Raw genomic sequence first — 17,488 nt, 5'->3', positions numbered from 1 at the left:
AACAATGGGGCGCTATTGGTAAAATCTTTGACCATATTACTGTTTACTGTTCTTATTTATAATGTCCTTGTGCTTTATTCTATCAAGACTTTAATCAAACTCATGTGTGCATGCAGATGTTGGTCCTGTTCGTCCAGCAGCTCGCCCGAAAGCACCAGTTGCTGCCCCAGCAGGGGAGACTGCTGGGAGGGTTATTCTTCGCGACCTTGATGTGGCAGAGACTCTTACAGCTGTGCAGGAGCAGGTTGAGAGTCTTACTCTCGACATTACCGATGTGAGGATTGATGAGTTACCTTTACAGCTGCAGCGACATACTACTGGTGTGCCTAGACGATGGACTCGTCTCTTGCGCATGATTGCACAGGCCGTGACGTGCTATCATGAGCACCACTAGGCTAGGGTGCCCCCTAGAATTTTTGAGTTTTTGGGTCATATGACCGATTTTGCCTTGGTTACAGAACATTATGTATGAACGATAAACAACTTATATATATTTTGATTTTCGAGTTTTATTCTAGTTGAGTTATATGATCCATATGTACAATCATTGATGATGTGTCCCTTTTTATAAATGTCGCAAATGTCTATCTAACACATAATTTGCTAATGAGTCGGTTAATGTGTTTAAGTTTCTGGAAATATGCTGGTATTGAATTGAATCAAATTGTCTTTCCAAAATATTAACCCTTAGGAACATGCGATAAATAGCTGGATTGCGAACGGAATATATACCATTGAGCTGTAGTATTACGAGCTGTGAGTCTAGCCTGACAATTAGTCAGCGTATGCCACGGGTGATGGCATCAGAGAGTAGTTCTATCAACGCGCTATACTCAGCGATGTTATTCGTTGATTGCCCAATACACACACCTCTGAAACTTACTAACTCGCCGCTTGGATCAAAAATGGCCCAGGCTGCGGAGGATAGGTTCCGCAAACTACGACTCGCTCCATCGGCATATCCAACACATGTATCCAGAAGGTTTGACATCTGCAACAAATGAAAACGGTGGATCACTCGACCAGAACAAATACTTTAGCGAAAACAAAATACAACAAAAGCATGCAGGTTACTATTTAAGCATAGTAACGCTTGAGGTACAACCCGTTGCGGGGCTGCGCCAGTGGAATTCCGTCATAATCCATTAACTCGTAGGCTCCTTTTGATAACACCCTTTTAACAATATAGGGGCCCATCCATAAGGAATTGAATTTACCTGCTCCCAATTTATCGGATTCTTGGTCATAAAGCAAGACCAAATCACCTTCTGAGAAGACACGGGGTTTGACATTTTTGTCGAACTGCGCCTTGACTCGTTTCTTATGGGCTTCGTTAGCCAAAGCGGCGTCACGATGGGTTTCATCCAATTGGATTAATTACAAGAAACGAGCCTCTTCTTCCGAAGTTCCGGGGAGGAGATCAATTGCGAGTTTAAGCGACGAAATTTCACACTGGATTGGCAAGACTGCTTCTAGGTCGTACACCAGTTGGAAAGGTGTGAACCCGGTTGCGTTCTTTACCGATGTTCGGTAAGCCCACAAGGCTGAGTACAGGATTAGGTGCCACCTTCTTTTATGAACCCCGATCATCCTTTGCAACATACGCTTCAGGACCTTGTTGATTGCTTCAACTTGTCTGTTGGCTTGCGGATAATACAGGGTAGAGCTGTCGTGAGATAGCCCTAGCTTGGCAGCTAATTCGACCATCATGTGATTGCGAAAATGCGATCCATGATCTGTAACTATAGCCTGTGGAACGCCGAACCTGGCGACTACATGATTGAAAAAGAAAAGGGTAGCTGTTTCACCAGTGTTATCCAATGTAGGCATCGCCTCGACCCATTTGGTAAAATAGTCAACAGCGACTATAATATACCCATGCCCCCCGGTCGAGGTGGGGTTACATTGCATGAAATCGACGCCCCATTTGGCGAAAGGCCCAACAGCAACTATTGGTTGTAAAGGTGTGGGCGGTTTTCTGGTTTTGCTATCAAAAATTTGACAAGCATGGCAACTTCTGACTGCGATTATGCAATCTTTGAACATGGTTGGCCAGAAGTATCCTGCTCGTAAGATGTTTTGTGTTGTTGCATATCCATATTGATGCCCCCCACACGCGCCTGAATGACACTCATTCAGGGCTTTTTCGGCCTCCTCATGGGTAAGGCACCTCCTCAGAACTGTATCGATACCACGACGGTAAAGCGTATTACCGACGATCATGTAGTCTTTGGCTTGGTATCGTATGCGTTTTTGTTCAGAGTGAGAGGTGTTAGGCCTGAACTTTTGGGTTTGGAGATAAACTATGATATCTCCATACCACTCATCGCTTGTAGATATCAGAAACAAATTCTCGTCCATGATTGATTCTTCGGATGTTTCATCGTTGGACGACGATGGGAGGTCGCATAATAATTCTGCGAAAACTAGAGCTTTCTTTGATTTGGATTTTACAAATTCTAGATCAAACTCTTGAAGGATCGCTATCCATTTTGAATATTTACCCCCCAGCAACTGTCGCAACAGTATATAAGTCATGGGGTTGCAATCTGATAAAATGGTAGTTTTCCAAAAGAGGACATAATGTCGAAACCTTTGAATCGCTTGAACAGCTGCAAGCGCTAGTTTTTCAACATAAGTATATTTACTTTCTGTATCATTTAAGTTTTTACTTAAATAATATATAGGATGTTCAATTCCATCGACTTCTTGAACTAAAACCATCGCAATGGTCGTATCTGCTGCAGCCAGATACAGGTTAAAATCTCTTTGATAGTCTGGGGCATATATTAATGATGCTTTTACTAGACAATCTTTTAGAGCATCAAAGGAAGCTTGCGCCACCTGGTCCCAGATGAAAGGTACATCCTTTTTCAAAAGATGAGTATAACCTTTAGCAAGTTCTGCGTAATTTGGAATGAACCTCCTCAGAAAGTTTGCTTTCCCTTGGAGTTTCTGAATCTGAAGCAAATTTGAAGGTGGAGGCAAATTAATGATTGCCTGAACCTTGCAAGGGTCGAGACGAATCCCATCCTTAGAGATTACAAAGCCAAGTAAACGACCAGAACTGATGCAAAACACACATTTGTGCGGATTGAGTCTTATCTTGTAGTGTCGGCAACGTAGAAATATCGCTCTTAAATGCTGCGGATGATCAGTCCGCTTTCGCGAATGAGCCGGAAGGTCGTCGAGATAAGGTTGAACGATGTTCTTGATGTCATGGAAGGCATAATTCATTGCCCTCTGAAATGTCGCCCCTGCATTCTTTAAACCAAAGGGTAATTTTCGATAAGCGAATGTGCCCCACAGACAAATAAATGCAGTCTTTGACTGGTCTTGTGGGTGGATATTTATTTGATTATACCCGGAAAATCCATCCATAAATGAAAAGATTTCACATCCGGCGCATTCATCAATTATCTGATCGATGAAGGGTTTAGGGTAGTTGTCCTTTGGACAGGCTTGGTTTACATCCCTATAATCGACACACACTCTGATTGTCCCTTGTTTCTTCATAACAAGGACAATATTCGATACCCAATCGGTTAGAGGAACCGGGTAGATGAAACCAGCATGGAGGAGCTTTTCAACTTCTGCTTTAATGGCAGCGGCTTTCTTGGGGTGCACCTGCCGAAGCCGTTGTCTTACTAGTTTGACATCAGGATACATTTTAATTTCATGTTCAACGATACTCGAGTCTATGCCTGGCATTTCATCATATGACCAAGCAAAGACATCTCTGAATTCGCGAAAAAGAGCGTTATATATTTCCAGTTCTGAAGGGGAACAACCTTTGCCGACATAAATATTTTCTACAACATTTGTTTTAGTTGAGATATTTATGGCTATAGTTTCTTCAATATTGGACAAGTTTCGCTCGGAATCCACCGTATTTATAGTATTTGATAGGAATTCAAAAACTGAAGGGTGATAAAGGTCATGTTGAGTATCTTCTTCATATTCTGGAAGAAGGGAATGATGGTGGTGATCATTCCATGGTGCCCCCTCAATCAACATTGATTGTAGAATTCCTTCGTCAGTCCCATGTACTTTCAACCAAGGATCTAATGGGGTACCATATTCTCTAGACCTATCTACCCAAACGCTTGACGAGCGTTGATCTGGGTTCGCCTCCCATGCCCGAAACATTGATTGCTACAATATTTCTATAGGGCTTGGGGGCAAAACCATTGCATGATCCATGTCGACATCGTCTTTTGCGACCTTCATGGAAGATATCATGTTGCAGGTTGCTACCAGCGCTATATTTCCTATATATAGAGGAGGTGGAAGCGCGAAAGTTCCCATCATTGTGGGGTCTTTCAGTAGGCCTACTCCGATATCTTGAAGCGAATGGTTGCTCTCATGGATCATGGGAATGCTTCCTGTAACTTGTGAACCATTAGGGAGGAAGTTTTGTTGGTCGACGACCGTAATCCCTCCTTCAAATGGGAATGCGATCTTCCTAAAATAAGTCGACACAACAGCTGCCATGGCATAGATCCATGGTCTACCCAGTAGGATGTTGTAATCAAGGTTCCCATCGATGACCTCAACATCAATTTCCACTGTTTTTCCTCCCAGTTCAACCTTCAAGATATTAAGGATACCGTAGGGGGTATAAGTCCTTCTGTCGAAAGCTTTTAATGTTGTCGAAGATCGCGACAAGGTTGCAGATCCTAAAGTTTTCCAGCAACTCATCGACATAATACATGTAGATGCTCCCTCATCAATAATTGTTTTGTGAACAGTTTTGTTGAGGGCTTTCACTTGAATAAGGAAAGCTAGTTGAGCTGGTAACTGAGGATCGTATCCTTTGTGATCAAAGGATACAAGATTGGAATCCTTAGGATCAACCCCACCAATAGCCGATAACAAAGCCTACCTTTGGGATGGGCAATTTTATAATACTTCAAGAGTCGACATAGCGGATGGCGATTGGGCCAAATCTTCCACTATGTTATAATACTGCGCCGCTTTGGCGCGAGGATTAAATGTCGACTTGTGTACTACTCCCTTTGGTGGTTTTATTGTTAATTCAGGAATGATGGGCGGTACAACTTCTATCGAAGTTGTTGTCGAACTACTTGGTTGATATTTACCTTTGTCGTTCGACAGCTGCGGATTCCCATAATCTTTGTTCCTTGTCGAAATCAAAGCATCATTCTGCTGTTTTGAAACCGACAACATAAGTACTTGCGACGGGGAAGCATTTCCACTATCAACCAGATTTTGACCTGGGTTGGGAAATGGATCAGTTAACACAACTGAGGTTTGGGAACTTTTAAAGAACCTTTTCGACTCAGCTTTGAATGGAAAATTCCTTGTATAATGATCCTCCTCATCACATATTTGACATGGATAATTTTGTTTCCCTTTCCCAGGAGGGTTTGAAGAAGTTTTTCCAGGAGATGAATCACCCTGTTTCTTTTTCTTCCCTTTGTTTTTCTTCTTCTTGCTTCCTGGTTGATTGGTTTCTTTGCCTTTATCTGCTAATACGACATTTACTTCCGAAGCAAGAATTTCATCTTTTGCATTTTGTTCTGAATTCTAACGGGCTTTCTTAGACGAAGCCTTTATCGATTTCGTGTTTGCCGTGCCAATCATGCCATCACCAGCATGAGAGTCACTATTGGATTTAGGAGAAGGAGGAATTGAAAATTCCGGTCTAGGGGCGTCTAGTATTTTTTCGTAGAGCGTGCCAGACTGAGTATAAACTAAGTCTAGATATTGTGCACGAGCAATAACTTGTTCCTCTGTTACGACTCCCCCCTTCGCCACATCTTCCGTTATAGCAGGAAGTAACGACTTTATAAACCATTCAGCTAACGGCTGATCGGGAACGTATGTTTTCACCATCCTACGATGACGACGCCACTCATGTATATGATCAGATATATGAGTGGCAGTTGTCTGCTTGAAGTTGGTTAATATTTCTATTCCCGTTTCATACCTTATCGGTAATTGAAAATGGGTTAAGGAAGTCGTGGCTAGGGAACTAAAATTGTTGAACGAGGCTCTAGGTAATTCAATATACCATTTTGCCGCTGGACCCGTTAGCGTCCTCTGGAAAAGGCGAAGCCTTATCAAATCATCATTTAGGGTGTTTGATGAACACCACAGATGAAAAGTCATCACGTGATTCGATGGGTCTTCTCCTGGATTTCCATTGAATTTAGGAATGTCAGATGGAAGTTTGTGAGGAATCGCTGGCCACCAAGGGGTGTAAGCAATTGGATCGTTGGTTAACCGGTGTAAATTGGGTAACTCTAAAGTTGCCACGAATGGTAACTGTTGATTCAGGTTAGGTGAAGCATAACCAAGGTACGACGGAATCGCTTGACCAGTGGGCCTTTGCATACCAGCATAATGTAATTGATGTTGGTATGACTGATACGGTTGGTGGACTTGACCACTGTAAAGCAGTTGGTTTTGACCATTTTGAATATACGGTTGTCCACTGTTCGCAAAGATCTGCTGCTCAGAACCTTGGTACACTTGTTGGAATTGTGGTTGTTGGTATTGCACTAGCCACGGTTGTGAAGCCATGTTCTGTTGCACTACGCTAACCGTTGGACCAAGATGTGGGGTAATTGTACCCGTTTGGACCTGTGTCGCCCCACCAGTTGGCGATTGTGGTTGTGACCCATGGTCAAGGGGCTGTTGCATTACAACCTGAGAAATCTGAGGTTGACATGCAACAGGCATCGCTTGAACTTGTGACACTGTTACAATAGCCAGTGTGGTTGGGATGTTCGTCATAGGTACACACTGTTGCATAGAATATACAACCCTTGGTTGTTGAGGTAGCATAGGTACCCAACCACTTGATGTAATTCCAGTATAACCTGAATATTGTTGTGAACTCCCGTATGGATACCCTCCCGAAGGGGGTAATGAAAGGGCATACTGCCCCCCATACGGTAGCAATCCGGAACTCAAGGGGATTGATTGTCCTTGGGGACTGGATTGCCCAAACTGACCTCCAAATGGATCAATCTGGCGAGTCTCAACATAAGAGTTGCCGGATATTATTCCAGATGAACAAACTGGAACATACCACACTGTCGAAATAGTCCCTTAGTGGACTCCTTCTAGCTATTGCGAGCTAGTCGGGACAGATGGTATGCCGGAAAACATTGTCGGAGTGACAGCAGGGGCTTCCGCTGTCGCTATGTCATTTGACACAGTCCTAGATGTTGACGGTTGCTCAGACATTTTAAGTCTATCCAATAGATTGCCTAGCGATTCTACAGGAACCTCCACTTGTGGTGGATTAACCTCTGATGAAGGAAATAGAGTGACCCGGACTCCAAAATGGGTTGGAGTACTTGCTTGCGGATCCTCTGCAATTTCCTCTATCGCAATCAAACCAGGTGGAAGAGGAAGACCGTCAGGTCCGTAAAATATTTCTGGTGCCGAAGAAGGGGTTGTTTCGACAGCGACAATTGTTTGAGGAACAAAACTCTCTGGGCCGGTTACAGATGGAACTGGTTCAGTTACACAAGTATTTACCCCCAGACTAGGATCAGTATTACTGTCCCTCTGTGGCTGTTGAACTTCTTCTATAGAGGAAGGGTTTCCAGAAATTTTTGGAGTAACCGGAATCTCAGATGTAGTTGGAACACTTGTTCTAACTTTGATAGGAGATTTTGAACCGGTTAAACGAGTTCGCTTTGTCCGTACTGTTTTCGATTCCGGAGACAAAGACGGTTGACTCGTAAGCCTCCGCGAACGACGGGGTTTCAATTGACTTTCTTCCACGATTGCGGATTACTCGATCAACCAAAATACAAAAAGGGGAAATTGGTGTTTCCGAATTGAATGAATTTTATTAGACGCTTTAGGCACAACTTGCTTTTTCACTTTTAAAGAGTCGAGAAAAAGCTGAAGATGACTCTAGTCTCCTTCGATGTTTTAACGAGCCCGAAGTGATAAATGCTCGGATAGACTTTTTCTGTTATAGAGTTTGAAAAAGGCCAAAAGAAACTGCTCTGGAGTTCTAGGCAGAGGGTGTGCCAAACTTTTCGCAAAACCACAGAATACTTTTTACGGTATGGGTGGTCGATCTTCGTGAATGCTGTGATCACTGCATTGCGATCAGTAGGGCGGCCGACACAGCTTCCTAAGGATAAAAGATATATGCCTATAGGGGTCTCCCAATATATACGCGACGGTACGTAGGAGCACAATCCGTACTAGCGCTACCGTCTCTCAGGAGCAATCACCCACCTTCTTCGAGATCGACAGTCACTAGGCTTAACGACGCCGGAACACGTCTCTAGCCTAGACCTCTATGTTGTGTGTTATGTTACAAAGCGTTGTTAGGTTCATTCAGTTTATTTTAGGTTGATCTTTTTAAAGTTTGCCTTTCAAGGTTCACCACGAGATGTATGATACAACTTCCTAAATGCAGTCTAAGATGATAAGCAAGCTTTATTATCTTTCAACTTTGAAAATCCTAGCTACTAAGGGAAAAGAATAACACTATCTTTTCTCAAAGAGCAATCAGCACACTCTAATGCACTTTCCCTAAATCCAACATGCAAACTATCAAATGCAAAATGCACAATGCAAGTGTTTGTTTTCCACTTTCTTAGTATAAATGCCTACAAAGAAAGTTTTTTGCACAATTTTGAATTTGCTTTTAAGATGATCAATACAAACAAGTTCACTTTCTTCGAAATCAACAAGGGTAGAAGAGATTACAATCACTTTGCGATTTTCGAAATAAAGACTTGTTTTGACACTTTGAAAGAGACAAATTCAAACCAATAAGCAAAAGTAAAACTATAATCAATCTGAAAAACAACCAATGAACTCTCTTCTAAGATCACTATCAATCAGATCTGAATCAAAGGCTACAGGATGATTACTTTACTCATGCAAAGGAAGACTGTAAATGACGCCACAAACACATAAAAACATTCACAATCTTTTTGTACAAAAATGAGGTGGAATTCAAGCAAAGAAAAGGCTTATCAGACTGGTACCTATGCTGGTTAAAGGCTGCAAAAACAGAGATCAAAACAGGGCAAAAGACAACAAAGAACCCTAGCTACACAAGGCCACACTGGTTCAGCGCAGGTCTAACACTGTCAGTTTGACATTCAGCGCAGGTAGCCCCTTCGCGACCTGCGTTGAAATGCAGACTGCCTTCAAAGCAGTTTCGCTGAAAGAGAAACTCTCGTTTCCCTTGGTTTCTGGGTCATAAAATGCCCAAAAATCAACTGTTTCAAGCCAAATCAGAAACACAAGCAAGGTATAAACAGAGGGATACTTTGATAGGGTACTAAAGACTATCACAAGGATCATCAAATCATTTGTGGATCTAGTTTAGATCATAGACAAGTCCAACAAACTGGATCAAAGCAGCAACTTTCTACTTTGCATCCGGGAAAGATGCAGTTCAATAGTTGCTGTCAAGTCTATGAAGTAAACAAATGACGGAAACACAAATGAAATGAATAAACAAGTTCTTCCCCAGCGGAGTCGCCAATTTTTTGTGGGGAAAAATGCCTATGCAGGACGATCCTATCCACCTAAGGTGTGACAGCGCCTTAGCAACAAACGAATACAGCTATTATGATTTCTTCCTTTATGAAATGTGAAAGAGGGGAGATCGGTAGACTTACCGTTGTCTTCCGGTTGTCCCTCAATCTAGATCCTCTTCTCTTTGTGTGTCCACAGCTATTTGCCTCCTCGCTTGCTCAAAAGAACAGCTACTTGAATCCCACGAGATCACAAGAGAACAACTACCTGTGACAAGAGAACAACTACTTGCGACAAGAGAAGAACACAACACAAATGCAAATATACATATTCATAAATGATTCAGGATTAGAAGCAAATCAGATACACTAATGCAATCATACAAAATACACCAGCATATAGGAAAGAATCAAGATAGCTTTATTAATAAGTAACAGGGTTCAGGAAGAGATACAACCCATAGGGCTCCAATCCAGCATCTCCTTCCCGGCAGAATGGAATTCCTTCTTCAGCTCCCTTCAAAGCATTAAGCACCCAATGTTTCCAGCCACAAACCAACAGCAATTCTTTGCAATCACAAAATTCCAGCCTCTAGATCTCATGGAGGAGAGATCCATATATAGATGTTTGGAGAGAGGATGAGTCAGCTTGAGATCTGACTAGTGTCATCTCCCTCTCTCAGTTCTTGAGTCCACTTGGAGGTTCTTGCTTCCACTTGGAGATTTGGAACCTCTTACTCATCACCAGTCGAATTCCCTGATGCAAGTGTCATTTTGGAAGCTTCCTGGGCGTTGACAACTTGAGGAATGACTCTGCCACATGTCCAAACTCGCTCAGTGCAGGTAGCTAGTGTTGGAGTTGACATTCAATGCAAGTAGCCAGTGTAGCAGTTGACATTCAGCGCAAATGCTCAGTGGAGCAGTTGACATGATCCAGAATTGGCTTGTTTTTGAGTGTTTTCAGGTGGAGAACTTCTGTGAATTGCTGTGGTTAGTTTGCCTTGTTCCTCTAGGGGTAGGAAAAACATGTTTAGGGACTTTGGATCCCTTAGTTTATGGAAATTTCATGCTCAATGCTGTAAGGCACAAAAATTTCTATAACATTGGGGTCTGAAACACTTTGGGAGTAATTTGAGGGATAAAATGGTATATTTTGGGAGGTAAATATTTGCCAGTTAATCATGCACCCTTTTGTGATATTCTACACATACACAAATTTATAATTCCGCAATAATCACCTTAATTAGAGTTCCTACACAAAATATATGCCACTGAAGGGTTGGCCTTCCTATTTTGACCAACCTAATTTGATAGGAAGTCATGTTAACCCCTATTATTCATGGAAAAGGAGCTAGTAATGTGATAATGATGAATAATAGTCTATAATATTCAATATTGTAACTCTAGTTAAGGGATGAAGTCAAACTTAACCACTACAATGCTATTGGGTTGTGTTATAACTGGGCCCCTAAGAGGAAGAGGGGTTCTATTCTATTTGAGTTCATTTTCTTCCATGGATTAGCATAATAGAAAATGGTGGATAGGAAGAGATAAAATGGATCACTCATGCCCTGTAGTCACCCATGGGCCATAGGGATCACTTTTTTGTCCTCACAACCATTTCCTTTTGGAGAAAGGAGTAGAGAAGCCTCACCTTCCAACTAGGTTTTCTCTCGGAAGGGTTTCCTAGGTTATATCTTGTGTTAATTTGTTGTTTGTAAGTTTTATTTCACTGTTCTCTATTTTCTACATATTTTATCTATTGTGTGCATAAGCATAACGCAATAACTAATAGATCAAAAAATCTAAGCAGAAATTAACCCTTGCAGTGTAGGTTTTTTATTTTTAAGCAAAATTTTAGTAGATTTATAGGGACAACATATCTAGTGGAATATCCATGGTAGTTTATAGATCATGAAGAAACTAATGAAAATTTCAAGAAAGAAGAAGCTATTGAATGGGTGCACTCTAAAAATTCAGGTAGCATGAACATGTTGAATACTTAGAGTAAACGAAGAATAAGAGATGAATATACTCCACAAAGAATAAGGATAGTTGAAGGAACAACCAAATTTAGAGTTATGCCAAGGTGGTCAACATGAAAAAATCAAACACTTGTAAAGTATAACAACTATGCTTTAATGACTCAAGTTACTGAACGTTTAAATTTTGAACAAGCTAAAGGTTGTCAAGAATGGATGGAAGCTATGAAGGAAGAGTATAAATCTAGTATGAAAACTAAAACATTAGAATTAATAGCGTTGGCTAAGAACCAAGTCCCTATATTATCAAGCTGGTTGTACAAGTTAAAATTTAATGTCAATGATAACATAAGAAATATAAGGAAAGATTTGTCACACAAGGTTATTAAAAAAATTAGGTATATCGTATTATGATACTTTTTCACTAGGAGAATAAATGAATACACTTAGACTGATGATAGCATTGGCCACAAAATATAAATGGAAGCTACATCAATTATATGTAACATCATCTTTTCTAAATGGATATTTAGAAAAAGAGGCCTACTTTGTCTAACTGAGAGGATTTCTGAATGAAGATCAAGAAAATCTTGTTTGTAGGTTGAGGAAAGTGTTATGTGGACTTAAATAGGCCTCTAAGTCATGGTATGAAAAAATAGATACTTTCTTCTTTTAGTAGGGTTTTATAAAAAGTAAAGGCAATCCTAATTTTTATATCAAGTCTTATGAAAATGGAGATGTTTCTTTAATTTCATTATATGTTAGTGACCAAATTATAATAGGGAAAGCTACTAACTTGATTAAAGACATCAAAATCAAATTCTCGTAGGTATTTGAGATGAAGGATCTTCGATAGTTGCATTATTGTTTAGGTCTCGAAATATAGAGAGGAAATGATAAGATGCCAATCAAAAAAGGAAAAGGTTGAAAACAAAGTAATTTGGGGTTGTGTAAATTTTTCACATTCACATGAGTGGAAAGAAAAAATCCTCAAGTAAAGGTCTGTATTCATGAGAAGTCTAAGTGGCCTCTTGGAATATGAAACCAAGTATCAAGAAAACGTGTAGTAATATGTCTATTCCACTAATAATATGAATCTCACATTTATCCTATTTTTTTTCTTTTATTTAGTGAGTTTGGCAATGGTGTCAGATTTGGTATGTTATATGTGTCCCTATTTTACCTACAATTTTCCTTGCAACTAACATTAAAATTCCAACTCTGTGAGAGCCAAGGTGTTCGTTAAACACTAGGTGCTCTAATATGGTTGATTTCTAGTATAAATGACATATGAAATATGCCTCTACTGTAGCATTAGAATGATCCTTGTTGACCTAATGCACCTAGTGTTCTTCCTAATTCACTTTGAATAGTCTTACCCCTTTTTTGGGCATCAAATCTAGCCTCAACGTCACTTTTTTCTCATTCTTTCCCTCATATTGAGGGAAAAGTAGAATTAATGAATTAATTAACTTGTTTTATAGCAATATTCCCTTTTACAAAGGAAGTCAATTTATGAACGTTTTGAGATATTTCCATGGTTGGAAATCCATCAATATTAACATCATGAAAGATGTCTCTCTCCATTTGTTTCATGAACAAAGTAGGGAGGCGATGTATTTTTCAATGTTGTGAAGCTATGGCCTAAATAGGTTGGTGTTTCTGGGGCTCATTCCTTGAAATATGAGTTTATTTGGGTTGGTTATACTGATTGCACTGGTCTTCAATACTTCAACTCACCTTATTGGTAGGAGAGTTCCAATTATCTTTATCTCAAAAGGACACCCAAAGATTTTTGTGAAGAAAAATATTTTCACTCTAGTTTAATTGATGGAAAACATCCATGTTGTGTAAAATGGACCTATGAAATAATGTGACTACCCTATTATTTGTGCCCTCATAGTAGGGTCCAATAAGGGGTTGAATTCTTCTTCCTCAAAAGGGATTTGGATCAACACGAAGATTCATTGGTGAATGAATGCATACAATCCACATAGACTACAACAATGAGTAATATAACATCTTCTCTAATAGGAAACAACAAATATCCACTTTTCTATGTTGTGATGTTTCTCTTGTTTTCTTCCATGGAACTATGAAAGCTTGTGGAATTTGGAGTTTTTCCAAGGTTGGTAACCACAATAGGTTCTCGCATTTAGAGTTTCATCAGCTAAAAACTAGTACAACCCTACGAAGTTTGATGTGTGAATATAAAACAACTTAGTAACACAAAATCATCCCATTCAAATTAAGCACTTTTGGATCACATCATTTTGATTTTTGAGATTCAATTCTATAATCCAAGTAGTTGATAGATTTATTAACTATATATTTTGAAGCTTGCTAAAATTTTCTATTTCTTAACACACATCTTGGGTGTACCGATAGAATATTAAGGTAATCATCCAATGCTTGAAAAAATATATATTTTTTGTCATGGAGGATGCCAAAGTTGTCACCGTGGATTGCTAATGAAATGATGGTGAAACCAAGACTGTAAATGTAAACATTAATGATATTGACAATGATTTAGTTTATGAACATTTTTTTATCAAAGGGAAAACCACATGATCCTTTTAATATTCATGGTAAGAGGAAAAATGATGAATACCAATTAGGATACGAAATAATATAAGTTCTCGTAGCTTTGATTATTTCCTTCTCATATTTTAGCCATGTTTTTGGCTTGAGATTTGATGGTGTACTGTTTGATCTATTTTTTTTTATAGATTGCTCCAAATGCAAATCTAGGGCTTTCACACATTCCATCTACCAAAATATTATTTTCTAGTTTTTATTTTGCAATTTCCACTTGAAGGAAGTCATATTTCCCAAGGAGCTAAATTATATCACCACATCATTATCATTCAGCATAACAACATACCTAAACACCAACTAAGACATCGGTATTCATTCACACCTTGAAGGCTTTCCCTTCATATCTTATTATTTTCCTTCAACATTTTGAACATTGTACCCACAACTATTTATATTTTAGTTTGTAAGATCAACTCCTAGGGTCCTCTACCAGATCTATATTCTCTAATTTTAAATGTAATAAAAGGGAAATAATTTATTTTCTGACAAGACATTTAATCAATGATAATTTACCATTTAAAATCTAATTCCTACAATTTAAATAGTGAACATTTCATTTGAATCACTTACATGAGTAATCTATGCATAGAGGAATACCTATGTCGATAGCCCGGTGGAGATGCCCTTGAGCTGCTGCTCCTGCTGGAACGCTCCTCTTGACTACCGATTGGATTTACCTCCTAGCAAACTAGGAAGTAATTCCTAGCCCAAGAAACCTCCACAGGTTCCCTAGCCCTTCGAGCCCATGTCCAACCAGATGTAGTGTGTCTAAGGTAAATAAGACTCCCCTCCTCTCTCTCAAACAATTCCTCCAAAACCACAGCCAAACCAAAACCAAAATCAAGACCAGGAATCCCCTTCCTCTCCTCATCCTTCCCCTTTTATGCCGCCTTCTCTTCTTTGCCTCAACCACCTCTCATTAATGTCATAACTGCTCCCTCATCCTTACATTTGACTTTTCTTCTTCCAAGTAAACATGAGAGGACATTTCGGAATGTGATATGAATATAAAATTGGGTAATTAATTGGACAGGACCATGTCTTCTCCCAAGTAAATATTTTGGGGATGAGAGATGAATATATAAATTGGTAATTAATTAGAGAGGACCATGTCTTCTCCCAAGTAAATGTGAGAGGACATTTTGGGGATGAGAGATGAATATATAAATTGGTAATTAATTGGAGAGGACCATGTCTTCTCCCAAGTAAATCTGAGAGGACATTTGGGAATGTGATATGAATATAAAATTGGGTAATTAATTGGAGAGGACCATGTCTTCTCCCAAGTAAATGTGAGAGGACATTTTGGGGATGAGAGATGAATATATAAATTGGTAATTAATTGGAGAGGACCATGTCTTCTCCCAAGTAAATCTGAGAGGAAATTTTGGGAATGAGGTATGAATATATATATAATTTGGTAATGAATTGGAGAGGACTATGTCTTCTCAAAATTTAAAAATTTGGGGAGGTAAATAACAAAATTTATATCAGTACCAAATTTACAGTTTCACCAATGTAGGTATGTACCAATATTTCTTGATAATTATAAGTCCATATTTTAAGGAAATTTAAACACTTAGTAAAATTTGCAAGATAGGATTAGATAGGGCATTACATACACTCCTCCTTCAGAAAAATTCGTCCCGAAGTTAGAGTGTAAAAGATACAGTAGTTTGAAGCAGTTTGGAAATAAGGCATAACAAATGGAGATAGAGTTATAGTAGTAAAATTTGATAAGTCAGACAATGACATTCCTTCCCATCAAGAGTCTCCAGTTGATCCATATCCTCCTATCCCTCCTGACCTACTTCTATTCCCACCCTATCCATCCTCTGCTACTATATACGGTGGCATCGGTTATACCAATCTAACCACTGATAAAACCAACATGGTGGAATCATCAACTATATCGAACTAACTTTCCCAGCAAGCAACTGGCAATCGTCATCACACGTCTAGGGGAGCATGTCCACAACTGCCCTCCCATGATTCTAGGCTTGGAGGTTACACGGTGGGAAATACCTCCACCCCTCCTCACAACTAGGGTCCACATTGTAATATGGACCACACTACAGTGCTGGTTGGACTTGTCATCGAATAATCCAATTAGGTCGTCTTTCCACCTATGTTAGGCGCCTATACTACTAGTGATTACCCCATTACTATTGTAGTTATACCCCTTATTTATATTGTTGTGCCCCTATTACCCCCATATTGTTACTTTTGTGCCCCACAGAATCCATCTATTGTTATTTTTGTGGCTTTATATTATTATTGTTAGGTCGGCTAGATTATATTGTGACTCCTTAGACTCCTATATATAGAAAGGAAATTTTGTCATTTGTATCATCCAAGAATTGTTCATTTATGTAATGTAAAGGAGGTTGCCCCCTCGAAGAGTCTGAATTCTAAGGCGTTGATCTATCTTTTCTATCTTTTCTTGAGCCGGTTTCATAACATTTGGTATCAGAGCTTTGGATTCTAGGGTTTCGCTGCTCCAAACAGGTCATCATGGAATTTTCACTATAACTTGTTTTCTGTAATGTTTCAGAAGACACAAGAAAAACCCATTTGAGAAGAAATCTCGCTGAACCTTGGGTCCGAATTTCAGATCTTTTCGCATGATATTTTCGGAGATATGATCTGAGGAAGTTGGTCTTTTTGCAGACTCCTGAATTACACTCAAAACAGGTAACCTGGAGAAAATAGTCATAACTTTCTTTCTGAGCATCGGATTGAAATTTAGTAAGAAGGTGCAGAAAGAGGACGGACTGTAGTTTTCTTTTATATATTTTTCAGAGTCAAAGGTTGAAACAGTGACACGTGGAACTTCATACAAGTTCGCTCTACTGAACTAGTCTATAATCAGGTCACTGCGGGAGATTGTGCATAACTCTTTCTTGGAGAATCCAATTTCGATCAAACTGGTGGCATTGGAAAGAGGACACAGAGGGCTACTACAGGTAGGGCATGGGTAGGGTGTGGGGGGGGGGGGGGGGGTAGGGGCAGAAGGGGGTGGGTAGGGGGATTGTGGTGGGGCTAGGGGTAGGGGTAGGGGCAGAAGGTGGGGGGGTTGGGGGGGGTCGGTAGGGGAAGGGGTAGGGCGCCGGGATGGGGGGGGGATGGGGTAGGGGAGGGGAAGGGTAGGGGTGGGCAGGGGGTTGCGGGGGGCGGGGGTGGCGCGGTGTGGGGAGTGGTGGGCGCAGTGGGGAGGGGCGGCCGGGGGGAGGTGTTGTGGGGTGTAGGGGGTTTGGGGGGATGGGGGGGGGGGGGGGGGGGGCGGCGGGGGATGGGGGGGGATGGGGTTGCGGGGGTGGTGGGCGAGGGGGGATGGGGCGCAGTAGTGTGGGGGGATGGTAGGGGGTAGGGTGAGGGAAGGCGAGGGGGGACCGGGGAGGGGGGGAAGCTTAGGGG

The sequence above is a fragment of the Pinus tabuliformis genome, chromosome 9 (genome assembly GCF_031772625.1).
Source record: "Pinus tabuliformis cultivar Carrire ecotype Pingquan chromosome 9, CPIR1, whole genome shotgun sequence".
Lineage (NCBI taxonomy): Eukaryota > Viridiplantae > Streptophyta > Pinopsida > Pinales > Pinaceae > Pinus > Pinus tabuliformis.
This window is presented reverse-complemented; position numbering follows the sequence as displayed.